Here is a 22158-nt window from a genome sequence, read left to right on the forward strand (position 1 = left end):
GTATGAGCTTTAAAGGTTGTATGGAGGATTTTTTTTTTTTGTTTCAAATTGTCAATGAAAATTTAAAATACCATTAAAGGGACACTGCAGCCTTGTAATTATGATGACCAACAAAAAAAAAAAGAATGAAAATCTATCAACTGTGGACGTAGTGAGGCCAGATAAACATCAGCCAATAGATAACGAGGCTGCCTCATTTTCTATTGGCTGTTAGGTTGTCAATCAATCTCCCTACGTTTCTAGTGTAACTGACTCACCGGAGCGCGGGGATTACGTGGTTTATGCAGCGGTTCTTAGAGGCTTTTTCAAACTGTCGCTTCCTCGCAGTTTGCACAAAGTTTGTTGCGATGGCGGATGAGAATCCACGACCGGTTCACCGCAAAAGAAAGTCTGTTTTTGAGGTCGCTGAAAGAAGAAGAGAAGGGGAAAAAGAAGCAAAGGCAAACTGAGGTGATTCTTGGAGATCTCTTCCAGCGATTGCGCGACTGAAGGGTCTAAAAACTGACGTGTCGGTTGCTAAATTAATTCTAGACAGGTCACTTCAGAAGTGATTCTGAACGCGCACTGGCTGTAAACAAGCGTGATTTCTAGAGTAAAGAGGCGGGAGGAGATGTTTCTACTGAGGCTGTGGAGGAGGAAGGTGGTGTCATGCATGAACAACATTTGAAAAAGGACTGTCACTGTATTTCTCTTCCCTTAAAAAATCCTCTATACAACCTTTAAAGACACACTGTGGAACTTTTCTAGCGGATGGATAGTGAAGATGTTGGCGTTTAACTTGCGAGCGGGTGACGCAAACTACAGACGTGTGAAATACCAAATAAAAGCCGGGACGTTTATTTGTTTCTATCGTTTAACAGACCAGGCTTTTATTTGAGACCAGGCTGCAATTTGGGGCAGGAGATTCATTTATTTTTCTCAAGAATCTTGCTCAGAAAAACTGGGAAAATATGGAACTCAAATTATTTTAAGGCTACAGTTTACAGTTTTTACAGCACGACTTGGACGAAGCGTCGCCGTTATATGATTATTATTATTATTATTATTACGACTATTTTACAAAACTCCTACAAACTGCTTCCATTTCCTGCCCACTATGTTGTACCCAGGCTGATCAAAAACATAGAAGGCGTTGTGATTTGTTTCATTCGCGCTCCTTTATTATTAGTATGTCTACATCTTCACAGCTCAAAACACTCAGCTACACTTTGTGATGTCATGAAGCGGTAGTTTACAAGTAAAATACCGTTTTTTCGGACTAAGGCGCACTTAAAATCCTTTAATTTTCTCAAAGATCGACAGTGTGTCTTATGTATTAATTCTCGAACTGATTTTATGTGGTACACGGCGCTCAAAAATCTGTCAAAATGTTTTAAGTACGACTTCGGTAAACAACGAAGTCGCACCGGTTGATGGATTGTCGGAGCATTATGGCGATTGTGGTCAGGAGCCTCAGGGAGTAAAGGGCGAAGTGCAGTTCTGTGTCGACTCAATGCACACTGCCGCCGTCGCCTTGTCACAGAAAAAACACTCATATTCTACTGAGTCGTGTCCTTTAGTCCGACAGAAACTGAACCGCATCAGCGCACAAGGAAAGAGATGTTTTTTTTTTTTCAGAGCTTATAGTTTATGCAAATGAGACATCTGGATTTAAGTTTTGTTTCTGTAGAACGTAAACAAATGTGCTCAAAGCTGCATTATACATATTATTATTCAATGTATATTTGAGTCGTCCTCGTAGGAAATAAAAAAACAAACTCAGGGTACGTTTACACTGAAACAAATCATCATATCACCATATCGGGAAAAAAAAAATAAAAATTGTGTCCAGACATGTCGTTTCTGTGTCCGCAACCCTTCCCTATCCACACAGGTTTGAACATATTTGTTTACGTTTTACAGAAATGAAACTTAAAACAACATGGCTCATTTGCATAAACTATAAGTGTTGAAAAAAACGGCTCTTTCCTTGTGCGCTGATGTGGTTCAGTTTCTGTCGGACTAAAGGACACGACTCAGTGGAATAAGAGTGTTCTTTCTGTGACAGAGGGATGTTCTGCTGATGGTGAGTCTGTTCTGTGTCAGTAGTTCTAGCTCCGCTGTTTCCCGTTTGTGGTTTGTTTAAACTGTTTTCATCACATGACCGATGTCACGAACCCAGCGAATCAGGAAAGAGCAAGTCACAGCATCGTGGTCCAATAAGGACGTGACTAGAGCTCCTACGTCAGAGTATCAGTGTTTTCAGGAGTCCACACGGTGCCGGATCAGATCTGTACTCAGATGAATTCGTGGGAGCTGGAGGCACCAGATCGTTCCGTCTCTGGAGCCGTTTTCCATCGGATTAGTGTGAACGAACACTGCATCCACAACGAAAACCACTCGAATACAAACTAGTGTGAACGGGGTCTTAAATGATCCACCCACATTCACATTCATAATCCACATTTACCAAGACAGAGAGGTAACGCCAGACGAATTACACCACGATTTGCTGATGGATTGTGGACGCCTGAACTAAGGGATCAGACTCAAGTGTCGTCCGTTTGTTTTGCTTCATCATCTGGTGCAACTTATGTATGAAAATAGATGAGAAAATTCAACATTATTGATATTGCACCTTCCAAAAAAGTCCAAAAAAATATAACTACCTTTCAAATTTTTGTTCTTTTCAGTAGAGATTTGTCTTTCCGGGTCTGAAATCATCCAAATAATTCTAGTGAAAGTGTGTTGACATTAAAAAACACAGCACTTGGAGCATTTTCTGTATCTACCGCGTGACATCACGAGGTGGAACAGAGCGTTTTGAGCTCTGGAGATGTAGACAGACTAATAATAAACGGGTGTGAATGAAACAAAACACAACTCCAGGTCTGTTTGTGATGAGGAATTGACATTATAACATAAGTAGTGTAAGAAAAGATGGAGAGGACGGAGCGAGGGAGGAGAAGAGAAGACTTTTACATCTTTTGATCATCGTTTGCTGAATAGTCAAATGGACAGATCGGCCGTTTCGCTGTGCTTAGTCCAACATGTGAGCATTTCAAATTGGGAATGGTCCACATAGACACATGAAAGTGAGATTTCCTGTTGACTCCATGTTTCCTCTTTCTCCCTCTCTCTCTCCTCTCCCTCCCTCTCCCTCCTCTCCATCCCTCTCTCCCTCAGTGCCTGTGGTCATGTTCCGGTTTGGAGCGGTCTCCCAAATCCACCAATCTCTCACCAGAACTAAACCGGGACCACCGCACACACTCACGCTGGGTTTCCGTGCTGTGTGGAGACGTTACTCACTTCCATTTCCTCGTCCAAACCTCCACCACAGATACTGTTTCCCAGAACCCACAGCTGAACTTTAAACAGTCTCGTTCGTAGACTAGAACACGCCCATGGACCAGTGTGGAACCGACTTGAACCACGGAGGGATTCCACAGACATAAGACACATGGGGATAGAAAAGAAAATACTAATGTGATTTAAAGAGCCCGTGTTTCCTGATCTCTGTTAGAATGTAGTTTCCTCATCAAAAACAGACCTGGAGTTAGTTGTGTTTTGTTTCATTCACACACCAATTCTGCATATTTAGGCGGCGTTCTTCTTTCTTCTTCTCTGTTCCACCTTGTGATGTCATGTGGTAATACAGGAAGTACTCCACTGTGTTTTTAAACTCCAAACACCTTCACTCGAATCGTTTAGATGATTTCACCGCTGGAATTGCCAAACTCTACTGAGCTAAAAGTAAAAGGAGCTGTTGTGGTGTATTCGAGTATCCATCTGACTCACAAGTCTGAGGACGTTGCCTAGCGACACGCACTGACACGCCCGTTTTCCTCGGACGGCAGAACTGAAAAAAGTAGCTTTACCGAATCTGAGATTACTGAGACCAGTGTCACTTTACTGTATTTGTATTACTGCAGTACTTTACTGTGTCTGTATTACTGCAGTACTTTACTGTGTCTGTATTAGTGAGTACTTTATTGTGCCTGTATTACTGCAGTACTTTACTGCTTCTGTATTACTGCAGTACTTTTCCTGCTTCTGTATTACTGCAGTACTTTGCCATGTCTGTATTACTGCAGTACCTTAGTGCGTCTGTATTACTGCAGTACTTCACTGCATCTGTATTACTGCAGTACTTTACTGCGTCTGTATTACTGCAGTACTTTACTGTGTCTGTATTACTGCAGTACTTCACTGCATCTGTATTACTGCAGTACTTTATTGTGTCTGTATTACTGCAGTACTTTACTGCGTCTGTATTACTGCAGTACTTTACTGTGTCTGTATTACTGCAGTACTTTACTGTGTCTGTATTACTGCAGTACTTTACTGTGTCTGTATTACTGCAGTACTTTACTGTGTCTGTATTACTGCAGTACTTTACTGCATCTGTGTTACTGCAGTACTTTACTGCGTCTGTATTACTGCAGTACTTTACCGCGTCTGTATTACTGCAGTACTTTACTGTGTCTGTATTACTGCAGTACTTTACTGCGTGTCTATTACTGCAGTACTTTACCGCATCTGTATTACTGCAGTACTTTACTGTGTCTGTATTACTGCAGTACTTTACTGCGTCTGTATTACTGCAGTACTTTACTGTGTCTGTATTACTGCAGTACTTTGCCATGTCTGTATTACTGCAGTACTTTAGTGCGTCTGTATTACTGCAGTACTTCACTGCATCTGTATTACTGCAGTACTTTACTGCATCTGTATTACTGCAGTACTTTACTGTGTCTGTATTACTGCAGTACTTTACTGCATCTGTCTGTATTACTGCAGTACTGTCTGTACTGTATTACTGCAGTACTTTACTGCATCTGTATTACTGCAGTACTTTACTGCGTCTGTATTACTGCAGTACTTTACTGCATCTGTATTACTGCAGTACTTTACTGTGTCTGCATCACTTCCTATGGATTTGGTCGTTGGTGTCGTTCATGTTTTTAGCCCATTTTCTGCAAATTTGCCAAAATGATCAACTCATGCAACACCAACACTTTCACTTCACACTAATACACAGAATTATACTTTTATACAGAATTCTTCTTGGAGGTCGTGTAGTTGAAGCACAGACTTATTCTGGAGCGTCTGGTACTCGGCCTGTGCTAAAGCAACTACAGTTTAACCATTTAGCTCCACGTTTTTCTCCAAGACGGACACATAATAAAACAGTTGACATCATATTTGAGATCTGAGTGATGGAAGACGGACGTATAATCAAATGCAGCATTAACTTGAAAACTACCACTTCATGACATCACAAGGTTGAAAAGAGTCATTTGAGCTTTGGAGATGTAGACAGACAATTAAACCAGGATTACTCAAACAAAACACTTTATTTCATACACAAAAGGACAACTCCAGGTCTTTTTTTGAGGAAGTAACAACATTATAACATGATTTAAAGCTCAGAGGAATCAATTTTGTGTAATATTTCTTAACCTTTAATGTTGAAAATCATGTAAAATTGACTGAAGAAATAGTGTTTTTTATTTTTATCGTGGTGTCAGAATCAGTATTTAGTATTGAGTCTGTTCCTTAGTATCGATATCGAGTTGAAATGTTAGTACATGTCAGTCCCCACAGTGCGATAAAGACCCTCCCACACACTCTCCTCTCGGGGCAGCCTTTAGTTTTGGCAGTGCTGCGTTTTTGCCGGTGGAGAGAGCGAGTCTGGTCCAATGAAAAGCCTCTTACCGGGTCTCATCTGGGATCAGGGACAGATGGACCGGCCAAACCCGGGCTCGGTGTGCGCTGGCCGGGGCAGGTGAGCCACGCAGCACCCTCCCCGTGTAATCTGGAGGTTTACCAGGATCACAGAGTCAACACCGACAACCACAAACACCGCGTGACCCCGGGGAGACGGGAAAGAGGCCAGGGGCGTGGAGAGGAGGGGGCTTCGGGGGGGCTCAGGAGGCCAGGTGGGCTAAAATATAAGCACAATCTATGTCATATTTTTAAAAACTTAGAGCATTTCTTAGTGTTTTGAGTTTAAATATTTCGGATGAAGCATAGGCCAGGGGTGGGCAATTGTTTTTTTTTTTTTTTTTCCATTGGGCCACATGAGAAACAGAAAATATTAACTCAGTTCTGCAAAATACTAATTGTAGAGACCTTTTTCACAACAGCGAGAAGTGTCCTGCTGTCGTTTTGTGGAACTTAAAGGTTGTATGGAGGATTTATTTTATTTTTTTTTGTTTCAAATTGTCAATGAAAGTTTAAAACACCATTACAGAGACGCAGCAGCTTTGTAATTACGATGACCAAAGAAAAAAAAAAAGAATGAAAATCTATCAACTGTGACAGCCAGATAAACATCAGCCAATAGAAAACGAGGCTCCCTCATTTTCTATTGGCTGTTAGGGTTGTCAATCAAACTCCCTACGTTTGTAGTGTAACTGACTCGTGGAGCGCGGGGATCACGTGGTTTATGCAGCGGTTCTTAGAGGCTTTTTTAAACTGTCGCTTCCTCACAGTTCGCACAAAGTTTGTTGAGATGTCGGACGAGAATCCACGACCGGTTCGCCGCAAAAGAAAGTCCGTTTCTGATTTCACTGAAAGAAGAAGAGAAGGGGAAAAGGAGCGAAGACAAACTGAGGTGATTCTTGGAGATCTCGTCCAGCGACGGCGCGACTGAAGCAGACGCAGGGTCTAAAAACTGACGCGCCGGTCGATAAATTATTTCTAGACAGGAAACTTCAAAGGTAATTCTGAACGAGGATGTAAACAAACGTGATTTCTAGAGTAAAGAGGCGGGAGGAGATGTTTCTACTGAGGCTGTGGAGGAGGAAGGTGGTGTCAGTCATGAACAACGTTTGAAAAAGAACTGTCGCTGTATTTCTCTTCCCTTAAAAAGTACTCTATACAAACTTTAAAGGCTTTGTGTGGCAAAATATCTGTAATTTTGTGTCATATTCTCCAGCAGCTTCATAAATCCAGCCCATCATCAAATCTTCAACCAACAAGAATTTATCCACGACTATCAGGGTAAGAAAGACGAAAGCTTAAAGGGGAACAACGACGACACATTTGTGAACTACCGAACAAAACTAACATTATGGTCATGAATAAAACTGAAGTAAGTAGTTCACTCAGACCGATTCTACAGTTAAAATAAAAAATCGATTTCATGATGTTGATATTAGCATTAGATAAATAGATTTGTGCAGTTTGAATTCTAGACATCTCAAGGATCAGTGGTGTAGTGGGGATTTTTTAAAAGTGGGGGTACGTGATTCGTGGCTGAACCAGGAGGACTAAACCAGGACTGAACTAGTCAGGCTGGGGCGACCTAGTGCCTCCACTCAGTTTAATTTCTCTCCAGCGACGAAGTCAGGAATCAGAATACACTAGACGGTTCACAAAAACCCTGGAAGTGTGAGTCTGGGTACCAGCCAATCAGAACGGTTAATTAAATAACACTGGACCAAAGATCTTGTTTAACCCTGAAATCTTATTTTTTATTTTATTTATTTGTAAAGGGACAGCACATATTAATGAACATTTAAAATATAAATATGTAAAGATTATAGCCAACGTGGCTCATTTCTGTCTTCAGTCCCTCGGCAGGTTGATGTCAAATCATCTATAGGACAGAGAAAAGTACAAGTCAGGCTGGTGCCGCCTAGTGCCTCCGCTCATTTTCATTTCTCTCCAGCGACTAGATCAGGAATCAAAATACACGAATACAATCAGTGAAAAGACAGACATTCTGTGTTGGCAACGATTCCAGAGATCAAGGATTTAAAGCTGGAAACAAAGATGAAAATGTTTGGTGAATTTTATCAAGGGGAAAGACGTTATCGTCCTTCTTCCTACGAGATTTGGAGCATTACATACGTCACGACCAAATAGCAGCGATTGGTTAAATTAAAAAAAAGTACCTGCCTACTGTCGAGTGAATGAATCCTAATGCTGCGAGGTCAGACAGTTTCCATGAAGTGAAACCGGCTGATGAGACGTTCAGTCCGAGATCAGGCTAGGAATGAACCAGAACTAAACCAGGTCTAAACCAGGACTAAACCAGGGCAACAGCAGGATTATACCAAGTCTAAACCCAGTTTAAAATCAGGACTAAACCAGGGCGAATCTTGGAAATGAGAGAGAGAAAAACCCCCGAGCCAGTGAAGCAGGGTGTCTGCAAGGCACGAGCTCTGAGCCGGTCCTTTCACCTGCAGTCACCCGTCCCGACTCAGTCCTGGTTTAGTCCTGTTTTAGTCCTGGTTCAGTCCTGGTCCCCCTATAGTACAGTACTGCAGATATCATGATCCTGTGCAGGTTGTTTTCACCGTTGCTGCTGCGGTTTGACATATAAGTTGTAGCTGTTTCATGTTTGTCCATTTTTTTTATATCTCACGTCCGGAGAAGTGGGTGGACCTCTGTCTGGGACACCAGAACAGGCCCAACTGGGGTTAACTTAAACCAAACTGAACATAACAAAACTAACAATCAGACAAAGAACAGTGACTAAAACTGAACAAAAGATGCAGAATTACACTAAACAATTAACTTAATCACAAATTATCACTGTTGCAGAATACTTGACAAATACAAATTCCTAAACTTGGGACAACACAATCAAATATGCAGATTTAATTCTGGTTTACAAAGTTTTTAATCATCTTGCTCCACCTCCTCTAAAGGAGTTTGTGAAAAGAAATTCAAATCGCACAACAAGAGCAGCTCCAGAGGCGACGCTCTGTGGTTTAAAAAAAGTACCTTTGGACAAACTCTCTTTTGTTTATCGAGCTGCTCAAACATGAACACAGAGCTGCTCATGTACGAGAACTTTCAACACTGGCAGCATTTTCTAAAGCTTTAAAACACTGGTTACTCAATGGTCAAATATGTCACCATGTTTAACCAATTTATCTTTTATTTTATTTTGAGGGGTTGTTGGTTTAACTCTTGACTTAATTCTTAAACTTCTGACTTTGAACTTCAAATGAACAGTTTGAAACTAATTGTGTACAGTGAGTGTGTTGTACATATAGTGAGTGTGCTGGTGTTATATACTTTTGTGTGATTGTTGCTGTACTTTTCCTCGTCCTATAGATGATTTGACATCAACCTGCCGAGGGACTGAAGATGGAAATTAGCCACGCTGGCTATAATCTTTGCATATTTACATTTTTAATGTTCATTAATATGTACTGTCCCTTTACCAATAAATAAAAATAATCAATGAAACTAGTAACTTAATCAAAGTAACAAGAAGGCAAACAATTATAATACAGAAAATAAGTGATAACAAAGTCACCTTAAACAAACTAGACAAACTAACTTAGCAAAACTCTGCCATGTTTGTTTGGCGTAGATTGTCTCTGCCACTCAGAAACAAAAGAGGAAGTAAATCATTCAGATTTATATTAACCAAAACATGTGCACCCAAATTATACAATATAAGTCTAAATGAAGGAACAACAGCAGCAAAAACTGGAGGGTTACAATGTCAGGGTAAAATATTATATAGAGTTATTTTAACACAAAAAGTGTTATTTTAACTATTTGAAAGTTAATTGGGGGTTTGAGTTGGAGTTGATATGGCTGAAGTTATTTCAACTTCCTTTTGTGTTAATTCAACTTCCTCTTGTGTGTATTTGGCTCCTCCCACCCACCACTTCAAACTCCTGTGAGAGAAGACCAGTTTGAACCAGTTTTGTTCATAATTTCATCTTAAATTAACTAAAATAAAGTGTAAAAATAAAACGCCTCTGTGTGTTGTTCAGCTGAGTCAGGATAACTCTACAAAGTGTTATCTGTTTACTCTCAAAACTTTCATATAAATCTGGATTTTCAGGCTTAAACAGGAACTTTGGTCCAGTGTTACTTAATGAACATTTCCAAAAATGTTAAATTAACTCCAGAACAGATTGGACTCACGTAAACCCTGAGAAAATGTTAAAATTGATTCTATGAGAGTCAATTTTAACACTCCACTTTCTGATGCGTTTGTGTGCTGTAATGAACTTAATGAAACTGTAAATGAAATGAAATAAAATTAACTCTGTGGATCAGTGTCAGATGTTTCCACCACAGCTGAAACAGTTCTTGTACACAGAGCGCAGGTGTGAGGCCGACCTCGCCGCTCACACGGGCCCGGACTCCACGCAGCCATAACCGTATCCCACAATGCATTTCACACCCGCTTTGCAGCTGGAGCTTGATTCGTCAGCAGCGAGCGGATAGCATTAGCTCCTCTGGCGTCGTCCTCGGTCCCACGTCAGCGCCTCTCAGCCGGTTTAATCCGTGTGTCATTCGTTCATTCGTTTTTCAATATAAAACCAAAAATAAGAAAACGAAAAAACAACAGTTTTCTTCATTATTTGTCTCCAAAACCAAAATGAAAAAACAGATAATGATTCGTTTTTTCAGTTTTCGATTTTGTGTTTAAATGAAAAATGGAAAAAAACGGATAACGACCCCATTTACGTGACTGTGATGTCGGACTATTGCGTTGCATACGGACTGAACCAGGACTGATCCAGGTCCGGGACCAGACCGGGACTGAGACCAGAGCGGAGCCCGAGCATTGACTCTGAACCTCCGCAGGGTCTGAGCCTCAGCTTTGAACTCCGGCCCTGCCGTGGGCTCTGAGCCTCCGGTCTGGTCCCGGCCTGGTCTCGGCCCCGGTCTGGTCCCGGCCTGGTCTCAGCCCCGGTCTGGTCCTGGCCTGGTCTCGGTCTCGGTCCTGGTCTGGTCCCGGTCTGGTCCCGGTTGGGTCTCAGTCTGGTCCCGGTCTCAGTCCCACTCTTGTCCCGGTCTGGTCTCAGTCTGGTCCCGGTTTCAGTTCTGATCTCAGTCCCGGTCTGGTCCCGGTCCGGTCTCGGTCTCAGTCCCGCTCTGGTCCCGCTCTGGTCTCAGTCTCAGTCTGGTCTCGGTCTCAGTCTTGATCTGGTCCCGGTTTGAGTTCTGATCTCAGTCTCGGTCTGGTCCTGGTCTGGTCTCAATCTCAGTCTGGTCCCGGTTTCAGTTCTGATCTCAGTCTCGGTCTGATCTCGGTCTGGTTTCGGTCTCAGTCCCGCTCTTGTCTCAGTCTCGGTCTAGTCCCAATCTCAGTTCTGGTCCCGGTCTGGTCTCGGTCTCAGTCGTGCTCTGGTCCCGGTCTGGTCTCAGTCCGGTCTGGTCTCAGTCTCGGTCTGGTCCCGCTCCGGTCCTGGACCTGGTTCAGTCCTGGAAGTCACATTATCGTTTTTTTTCCATTCTTCATTTAAACACAAAATCGAAAACTGAAAAAAACGAATCATTATCAGTTTTTTTCATTTTGGTTTTGGAGACAAATAACGAAGGAAACTGTTGTTTTTTTCGTTTTCTTATTTTTGGTTTTATATTGAAAAACGAATGAACGAATGACACGCGGATTCGGTCTGTTCGTGATTTTTTTGCGTAGTTTTTGGCGCTCGTTTGGGCCGTAGGTGGGTCGGGGGCGTCGGGGGGCGGGGGGGTTGGGCGAGGTGGTACGAGCGGAGGTTGGGGGGGCGGGGGCATAATTAGAGTTGGTATTGAAAAGTAATAACAGTATGGATTAATGTGGGAGAAGTGGAGTGGAGCGCATCATTGAGTGAGACAAATCCAATGCTGGGAATTGGCAGACAAAGCAAGAGCAGTCAATAGGGATTATGTGGGGGGTACGGCGGCCCACTTTGGCAGAGAGGGGAGGGGGGGGCCGGGGGGGGGCTGGCACGGCTCGGACTGGCACGCTCCGGTTCAGACGTGTTTTTTTTGCTCCAGACCGAAGCGGGGCTCTACAGTAAATTATAGTGTTCAGAGTTTGGACGAGGAAGCGGCTTTCTGTGTCCGCGGTTTAAGAACGTGAAAGGTTTATCCCGGCACAGGCGGCTGATACGGACTCGAGAAACCAGGACCAAAACCAGGACCAAAACCAGGACTAATCCAGGGTTAAAAGCAGGACTAAACCAGGTCTAAACCAGGACTAAACTAGAACTAAACCAGGACCAAAACCAGGACTAAACCACGTCTAAACCAGAGCTAAAAGCAGGACTAAACCATGTCTAAACCAGGACTAAACCATGTCTAAACCAGATCTATACCAGGACTAAACCAGGACTAAACTAAGACCAAAACCAGGACCAAAACCAGGACTAAACCATGTCTAAACCAGAGCTAAAAGCAGGACTAAACCATGTCTAAACCAGGACTAAAACAGACCTAAACCAGGACTAAACCAGGTCTAAAAGCAGAACTAAACCAGGTCTAAACCAGGACTAAACCAGGACCAAAACAGGACTAAACCAGGACCAAAACCAGGTCTAAACCAGGACTAAAACTAGGACTAAAGTAGGTCTAAAAGCAGGACTAAACCAAGTCTAAAAGCAGGACTAAACTAGGTCTAAACCAGGACTCAACCAGGACAAAACCAGGACTAAAAGCAGGACTAAACCAGTTTAAAAAATAGGACTAAACTAGGACTAAAACCAGGACCAAAACCAGGACTAAGCCAGGACTAAACCAGGTCTAAACAAGGACTAAACCAGGACCAAAACCACGACTAAACCAGGACCAAAACCACGACTAAACCAGGACTAAACCAGGTCTAAACCAAGACTAAAGCAGGACCAAAACCAGGACCTGAACCAGGACTAAACCAGGACAAAACCAGGACTAAAAGGAAGACTAAACCAGGTCTAAACAATATGACACTAACAGTAGGTTGGACATAATTTAAAGCAGCAGTGATCTCGTATAAAAATAATTTCTCTATCAATAATTTTTTTAATCTGGTTAAGGAAAGTTTGGACTTTTTGTGTCTTTTATCAGATAAAACATCTTCGTCTTTGCTTCTCTACAGTAAAACAAAAGTCTGTTCACGGAGACTTGGGCTCAACAGTCAGTTTGAAGAGAACAAACAAGAATTTTCAGGATGTAGTTTTAAAAAGCAAGACAATATTAAATAATCCAAACTATTCAGATTACGTTACTCACTTTAAGTAATTTAACGGATTACGTCACAAACTACATTTTTGGTTATGTAATCTGTAATCTGTAGGGGAATACATTTTATTAAGTAAGTAACCTGCCAACAAAACATCACAACGACGAGTATTTTGGAGTATATTTTCATTTTCAAGTTGAGATGTTTCAGAGCAGCAGTGAAAGTGAAGCGGAGGAGGCCAGAGAGAAGAGAAAAGCCCGAAGCACATGGATCCATCTGCAGAGAAGAGGAGGAAGAGGAGAGTAGAGGAGGTCCTGGCAGAGCTGCAGCGTTCGCCAGCGGAGCACATGTCTGGGCTGGAGTGATGTTATGTAAACAGGATTAGAGCGGCTCACGGAGGCTCACATAAGCAGCGCTAATAAACAATAATGATCGGGGACGGGCGTTATGTATTGGCATCGATATCTGCCAACAGAAGAGGTTTCCAAAGCTCCTCAACTTCCACGGTGGTTGTTCTCTGTCACCCTCATCCGGCTCGGGTCCCGGGAGCTCGAGGGTTCTGCGCAGCGTCTTTACTATTCCTATAGGCGAGTTTCAGCTGACGTCATTGTGATTAAAAGCCCGCGTTGCATGCTGGGAAAGATTTTGGTCGGAGGCAAGAAACACGATCGTGGTCAAACACAGTGCGTAACCGATAATGGTCCTGCTGCATTATCGGATGCACAAATAGAAGCACGGAAGAAGGAAAATGTCTTTTTCGTATTCTGAGTGAAAAGAACCGCTAACGGAGAATTAAACGGCTTTCAAACATCCGCAGAGCAAACGTAGAAGATCCTAACAAACCGTGGACTCAACAAGTTCAACAACACATCGAGACTCTTGGAGGTTTTCATCTTTTCTGCTGTGAATGGCCCAGGAGTTTCCACCAAGTCATTGTGGATGTCGCCCAAGTGAATATTTGTCCAGGTAGTTGGTGATTCTGACCCAAAATTTGGTTTGGTCCAACTTTTGTCTGGGTTGAAAAGGGTGATTTGTCGTCCGTCGTTGCTTATGACCAATTTCTGGTCAAATGGTCTTCGGTTGTCTGCGGTTAGAGTGGAGAAAAAACCGGGATCAATACCCTTTACGTCACAGGTGTGAAACATACGGCCCGGGGGCCAGATCCGGCCCTCCAAGACCTTTAATCTGGCCCTCGGCTGATTTTCTACTAAAATATTTTAATGATATTTTCTATTAAAATCTTGTTAATTTTCTGTGGTGTTTATCACAGCAGCGTCTCCAGCGTCTCTGTACGTGGCCCCTCCCACCAGAGCAGCACAAATGAAGACTTGTCTCTTTCCAAACGCTCTTAAAGGACGATCGTTTTGACTGTTGACCGTGACACCCTCATCAGAAAAATGTCCAACATGAGAAAAGTGGAGCCGAGTGCAGGATTTTCCATGAAAAATTGACTTATTCCTATTTGCATATAAGTTCATGTTAAAACATTGTGTTGAAATTGCATTTTCCTTAAAGTTTCAGGTTGTTCATAATATTATAATATTTTGTAAAAGAAAGATTTCATCAGTTAAAAAAGATTTCTGTAATAGATTTGTGTTTCTCTGCACAAATATTTGAACTTATTGTTATTTTTGGGGTTTATATGACATGAGTTTTCTGATCCGGCCCCTTTGGGATCAAAGTAGGTTGGATTCGGCCCCCGGACCAAAATGAGTTTGACACCCCTGCTTTACGTGTTTTCTCGCTCCATCCATCATGTTGAATTAGTGTTTCTTGCTGCCGACCAAAATAATTCCCAGCATGCAACGCGCACTTTTGTCAACAATGAAACTCGCCTATATATACCATATTTTCCACACTATAGGGCAAAAAACGACTGCGCGCCCCACAATCCAGAGAGATCCCAAACACGCACGGAGCAGACAGCGACCGCGTGGCGACAAACACCCGCAGACACACTCATCACTCCACGCCGACGAAGAACGGAACGGAGGAACGAACCGAAAAAGCGAGCGCGACGTGCCGCTTGTAGACACGACTGAACAACTGAGTCACTGCGAACACGCCGACAATCCAGCGGCCCCAGACACACCCTCCCTACACGCCACAACTGAACAAAGCCCAGAGTCACCGTCAACGCACCAAACAAACAAAACCACTCACCCATCACACTGTTGTGTTTCGTGTGATGTTCGGTTCGGTTTATTTGTGAAAAAAAGTTTGAAAATAGACCATTTAATGACAGTGCGTCTCATAATCCAGAGCGACTAATAGTTCGGAAAATACGGTACATATAAAGCAAGTACGGACTGGAGACCCCAGGGTTAAGGTCGGAAACACCTCCAAAGGTTGTGGAGAACGACCGAGCCAAGATCCTGTGGGAATTACAGATACAGACTGACAGGATGGAGATGAACCAACCAGACATAGTGGTGGTGGAGAAGAAACAGAGCAGAGCCGTGGTGGTGGAACATCACAACACCAAGAGATGGAACATCAGGAAGAAGGAACATGAGAAACTAGAGAAATACCAGGAGCTCAAGGAGGAGCCGGAGAAGGTCTGGAACGTGAAGGCATCAGTGGTGTCTGTGGTGATCGGAGCATTCGGGGATGTAACCTTCAAACTGAGAGCGACGACAACAGATACCAGGAAAAACAACAGAACATCTCAGTCCAGAAAAGTGCAGAACAGGAACAACAAAGATACTGAAGAAGTCTGGTTCAGGAGCTGAGCTGGATGAGGGGGAGGGAGGCCAATCACCGTGGAAGGTCCCCGTTTCTGGAGCAGCCACCCTCTTCTACATCCCGTTTGAATCCAGAAGAGTCTTGAACCGGACACAGAGCCTGAAAAAAACCTCTGTCCAAACTTCAGATGGTCCAACCAAACCACAGCTGCTCATTTGTATCACGTGTCTCTCAAATACAGAAAACATCTCTAGAAACTTCAAGTATAATTCATAACCAAATATATAACTTCTTTTAAATCAGATCAGACCTAACAGTTTGGTGCTTTGATTGTTGATTCTGCAGAAATCCACTCTGTTTCTCAAACCTTTATGTTATTTCCAAAGACATCAGTTATTTTATGATAATTAACTTATGTCAAAAATAGATACATTCATTTATTTATTATCTTGACCCAGACATATTGTGCTTGTGTGTGTTGTGTAGTTATAATCTGTGTCAACTGTGGATCGTTATGTTATAAATTGGACATTTTAAAAGAAAATATTCATCTAAAACAACTTAATGAAAGAAACAAGTCTGAAGACGTCTGTGTTAGAAAAAATAATACTTTTGATTATGCAAGTGGTTGAGGTCCAGTTATCTACCGACTGTCCTTCTACAGATCGACACAAACGTCTCCAAACATGATCTGGGGCAGTTTGTGTAGGTCCACTTACCTCCAGGAGCGCCGACAGAGATTTGGGGGCCTGGGGCAAGAAGAGTCACATGGTCCCCTCTCTAATATGAATGAATAATTAAAGCATTTTAAGTGCGCCTTCACTAGGACCACGCCAACGACGACATAGAGCAAAGAAGTTTATTGATAATGTACGGAGATGTCTGGGTTTAGACTCTGGGTGGGGGCTCGGTCTCAAACTTTTTTTATTTTATTTATTTATTTATTTATTTCATTCATAAAGCATAAAAAGACATCTACAGTGTCACAACATCAAACACACAAGAAATGAATGAAAAGGAGCAGAAAGAAGAAAAAATCTTATGTTATCTGCCCCCCTTTCCTTTTTCAAGACAAAACATCAACACTGATCGTCACTAAACATTCCATATCAGTTCAGGCACAATTACTGATCAATTGCAAACAGTAAATCTTCATTATTATACACAACTTAGTTTTCTTTTTCATACAGACACAGTGCATTTGATTTTATATCTTTTTTAAATGTCATCATTGTACTTGATTCTTTTATTTCTTTGTCAAGACTCTTCCATAAGTGAACTCCTTTAACAGCGACACTTCGCTCCATAACCTTGGTTCTGAATCTGGGTTTTTTAAACATGTAGGTTCCTTTTAAATTGTAGTGGCTTCAGTTGGCCCGGCCGGAACGGGACCCTCCTCGTAGGCGTCTTATGGCCGAACAAGATAGGTGGTGGGACGGTGGGGTCGAGTTCGCCGAGACAAACTGGGATGATGGGAAAGGCTGCTACAAATAGGCCTCTGGGAAATTAGAGGTGTGCTCGAAGTGAGTTGTGGTTCACGGGTGAGGAGGAAAGGGTGTTTGGGGCGTGGTCCTGCTCCTGAATCTCAGTTAAAGGTTGTATAGAGGATTTTTTAAGGGAAGAGAAATACAGCGACAGTCCTTTTTCAAATGTTGTGCATGCGTGACACCACCTTCCTCCTCCACAGCTCTTTCAGTAGAAACATCTCCTCCCGCCTCTTTACTCTAGAAATCACGTTTTTTTTTTTACAGCCAGTGCGCGTTCAGAATTACTGTTGAAGTTTCCTGTCTAGAAATAATTTATCAGTTTTTAGACCATTCGTCCGCTTCATTCGCGCCATCGCTGGAAGGAATTTCCAAGAATCACCTCGGTTTGTCTTCACTCCTTTTCCCCTTCTTCTCTTCGTCTTTCAGCGACCTCAAAAACCGACTTTGTTTTGCGGCGAACTGCTCGTGGATTCTCGTCCGCCATCGCAACAAACTTTGTGCGAAATGTGAGGAAGCGACTGTTTTGAAAAAGCCTCTAAGAACCGCTGCATAAACCACGTAATCCCCGCATCCCGATGAGTCAGTTTCACTAGCAATGTAGGGAGGTTGATTGAAAACCTAACAGCCAATAGATAAAGAGGCAGTCTCGTTTTCTATTGGCTGATGTTTATCTGGCCTCAACACGTCCAGAGTTGATACATTTTCATTCTTTTTTTTTTTTGGTCATCATAATTACAAAGCTGCTGCGTCTCTGTAATGGTATTTTAAACTTTCATTGACAATTTGAAACAAAAAAAAAATCCTCCATACAACCTTTAATCATATGAACCACACTTATAGTCTGAAAAATACAGTATATAACTTCTTTTACCTGAGATAAATAAGATTTTGATGCAGCGATTGTTGATTCTACAGAAATTCACTCTGTTTCTCAGTCCTTTGTGTTATTTCTCAGATTTTTTTTTTTTTCCTCCCTGATTGGTTAATCCACCTGTCAATCACTCCCAGCTCAAATCAGGGAGCGAGAATATGGTCCAGATTCGCTCATTTTTCTCAAGTTTCGTCAAAGCGTGTGGTCGTGGCCGGTCAGTTAAGCAGCTTTGGGTCTTACACAGGTGACACGGACATGCAGAAAATACAACCGCCTCTCACCATGCCTCTATATTCACACGGTCAACATTGCCTTTTTTTTTTTTTTTTATGGATTACAATTCAGGGCAAACCTTCTTAAAGCGTCGCCAGCGAGTCCTTTGCTTACTCTGTCTCCTCTAAGTCATTTGTAAACACGTGTAAACAAATAATCCAATAAGACTTGAACAGCCTCATTCCGGCTCTTCCTGAAGGAGACGGACAGTTGAATTGAGAATTAGACACTAGTTATGCATGCATTTATTCCGTCTTTCTCCACCCTTTCTCCGCTTATAAGTCTTTAATTTTTATGTAAATGAAGCCCTGGTTGGCGCGGGCTGGTGGCTGGCTGCGTTTTGATGACATATCTTCAGTGGAGATCCTCGGTCGGCTTAGCCCGCCCATCCAAAAATAGCTGCTGAAATCCGCGGAAATAATAGAAAGGGGAGAGGGACGGGGGGATGGAGAGAGGGAGGGATGGATGGAGAGAGGGAGGGAGGGTTTGTGGGTGCCTGGGTGGTATCGGGGGCCAGTGGTGGAGGTGGTGGTGGATTTTGCTGCAGCTCGGGGGCTTTGCATTCGAATGGCGCTGGCGGTCTGCAGGGAGAGGACCCCACAATGCCCCCCTCGCAAACACGCTCATGTTGGGTTTCAGTGCTTTTCGCGGACGTTACGCCGACTTGAATTTATTTCCCGGAGACTGGACCTCACCTCAAACATACTCACTACTGCTACACCACTAGAATCTGTGTGTCATTCATTTGTTTTTCAATATAAAACCAAAAATAAGAAAATGAAAAGAACAACTGTTTTCTTCATTATTTATTACCAAAACCAAAAAAAAAAAAAAGGATAAGGATCAATATTTTCAGTTTTATGTTTAAATGATTTTGTGCTTACGTGACTTACGTGACTGCAATGCCAGACTTTTGTACCGCATACGGTCTGAACCAGGACTGATCCAGGTCCGGGACCAGAGCGGACTTTGAGCTTTGACTCCGAGCCTCCGAGGGGTCCGAGCTTCAGCTTTGAGCTCTGGCCCTTCCGTGGGCTCTGCGCCTCTGGTCTGGTCCTGGTCTGGTCTTGGTCTCAGTCCCGCTATGGTCCTGGTCAGGTCTCAGTCTCGATCTGGTCTTGGTCTCAGTTCTGGTCTTAGTCTGGTCCTGGTCTGGTCCCGGTCTAGTCTCAGTTTCAGTCCCGCTCTGGTCCTGGTCTGGTCTCAGTCTCAGTCCCGGTCTGGTCCCGGTGTGGTCCCGGACCTGGATCAGTCCTGGTTCAGTCCGTATGTGGTCCAACATCGCAGTCACAGAAGTCACTCTGTTGTAGCCAATGAAATAGCGGCAGGTGTGACCCTGTCGCCCTTTCACTAAACACATCTCAGGACGTCTAAGAAACAAAATGTGAACTAAAATGTGTTAGATTAATACAACTGAGTTTGGAAAAATACAGTATATAGTATATATACATATATACTACTACATACTGAAATTATATACTAGATACTATAGATAGTATCTAGTATATAGTTTCGGAATAAATGTATATTTCATTTATTAAAATAAAATATCAAATATTGGTAGGAACTATTTTGTCTTCCCCAAATTTTGGTTGTGACACGTCCCCACCGTCCCTGTGCAGACTTACTGAACACTCTTGGTATCAGGGCTGAACAATCTGGAGAAAATAACAAATTTTGATTTTTCTGACGGGCGCTGCAATTCAATTTGTGATTTATGTTTTAATAAAATGATTCTGTTCAACACGTCCAGAAGAACTGACAAAAAGACTGAAATCTGAACTGACAAACTAACAGGAGAATCACATTTCAGAACATGTTTGTACAGATCTAAACGACAGGGGTAGCAGGTTTTTTTGTTTTGTTTAGTTTTTTTTAATGCAGAATAAGAGGGGATATTGTTGCCTGGCGAATCTAGACTGACATCTCTCTGTGTTTTTTTTTATAAAAATGAATATCAGTCTGGTCTCCACTTCCTCTTGTGTCTCTTGCCAAAATCAAACATGATCGTCCAGTCAGATTTGTTCATTTCAGCTCACTGGTCGCCATTATTACAAGCAAAATCACATTTCTTTCACCTTAGATTAACAGTTTATTGTTTTGTTAATTCATTCTGCAGAAATAGACCATGTTTTTCATTCTCTGTGATATTTTTGTTCCTTTATTTTTTCCTCTTAAACAGCCATATTTGTTTTGATACAGATGGACCGTGCATGTCTCTGATTGGCTAAAACACCTGTCAATCATGCCCATCTGTACTCAAGGAGGTAGACCTTTTTCACAACGGCTGGAAGTGCCCCGCTTTAGGTTTGCTGAACTTCCAGTCAATGGTTTTCTGTGTGTGTGGTTTTCTCCAGCAGCTTCATAAATCTGTCCCATCACCAAATCTTCAACCAACAAGCTCCACAAAGAATAAACATTCTAACATGAAGAATTTATCCACAACTATCAAGAGAAGAAAGACAAAAACTTAAAGGCAAACAACAACGATGCGTTAATGAACAACTGAACAAAACTAATGTTATGATCATGAAGAAAAAGGAAGTAACTTGTTTACTCAGACTGATACTAGAATTTAAATGTTTTAAATGGTTTAATGATGCAGATATTTAGCCAGGCTGGCACCACCTTGTGTCTCCGCTCAATTTCATTTCTCTCCAGCAACTCGGTCAGGAATCAGAATACACTGGAAGGTTTGCAAGAACCTCGGAAGTTGTAGAGCTTGTAGCACACCAGCTAATCAGCGAAGAGCTGAACCAACCTGAGTTGTGATACCAGACTGTATACACTCTCCTCCTTTGGACTTCTTTTGTCAAATACAAAATTCACATTTTTTATTGCCCCTTCAATTTGCAGGTTCACCTCATAGAAACAACAATGATCGTTGACAGACATGTTCACTCCCTGTTGGTTTGCTGTTGTGTCGGGCACCGTTCAGTCTTTGGTTCCAGCACATCACAGACATCATGACCAAACAGCAGCGATTAATTAAATAAAAAATAAAAAAACAGGCCTGAGACCGGGACTGAGGCTGAGACCAGATCAGGACTGAGACCGGGCCTGAGACCGGGACTGAGACTGAGACCAGGCCTGAGACCGGGACTGAGACCAGACCAGGACTGAGACCGGGCCTGAGACTGGGACTGAGGCTGGGACCAGATCGAGACCAGACCAGGACTGAGACCGGGACTGAGACTGAGACCAGACCAGGACTGAGACCGGGCCTGAGACCGGGACTGAGACTGAGACCAGACCAGGACTGAGACCGGGCCTGAGACTGGGACTGAGGCTGGGACGAGATCGAGACCAGACCAGGACTGAGACCGGGACTGAGACTGAGACCAGACCAGGAGTGAGACCGGGCCTGAGACTGAGACCAGACCAGGACTGAGACCAGGCCTGAGATCGGGACTGAGACTGAGACCAGACCAGGAGTGAGACCGGGCCTGAGACTGGGACTGAGGCTGGGACCAGATCGAGACCAGACCAGGACTGAGACCGGGACTGAGACTGAGACCAGACCAGGACTGAGACCGGGACTGAGACCGGGACTGAGACTGAGACCAGACCAGGACTGAGACCGGGCCTGAGACTGGGACTGAGGCTGGGACGAGATCGAGACCAGACCAGGACTGAGACCGGGACTGAGACTGAGACCAGACCAGGAGTGAGACCGGGCCTGAGACTGGGACTGAGGCTGGGACCAGATCGGGACCAGACCAGGACTGAAGCCGGGACTGGACCAGAACTGAGACCAGGACTGAGTCTGGGACCAGACCAGGACCAGACCAGGACTGAGACTGGGACCAAACAGGACTGAAAATAGTTTAGTCCTGGTTTAATCCTGGTTTAGTCCTGTTTTAGTCCGGCATTGCAGTCTAAGCCATGAAAACGGGAAAACTGAAAAAAAATAACCTTCTTTTTTTTTTTTTTTTTATATTCTTATTTTG

Source organism: Boleophthalmus pectinirostris, unplaced genomic scaffold (assembly GCF_026225935.1).
Source record: "Boleophthalmus pectinirostris isolate CB_2022bp ecotype Guang Dong unplaced genomic scaffold, ASM2622593v1 HiC_scaffold_9, whole genome shotgun sequence".
Classification (NCBI taxonomy): Eukaryota; Metazoa; Chordata; class Actinopteri; order Gobiiformes; family Gobiidae; genus Boleophthalmus; species Boleophthalmus pectinirostris.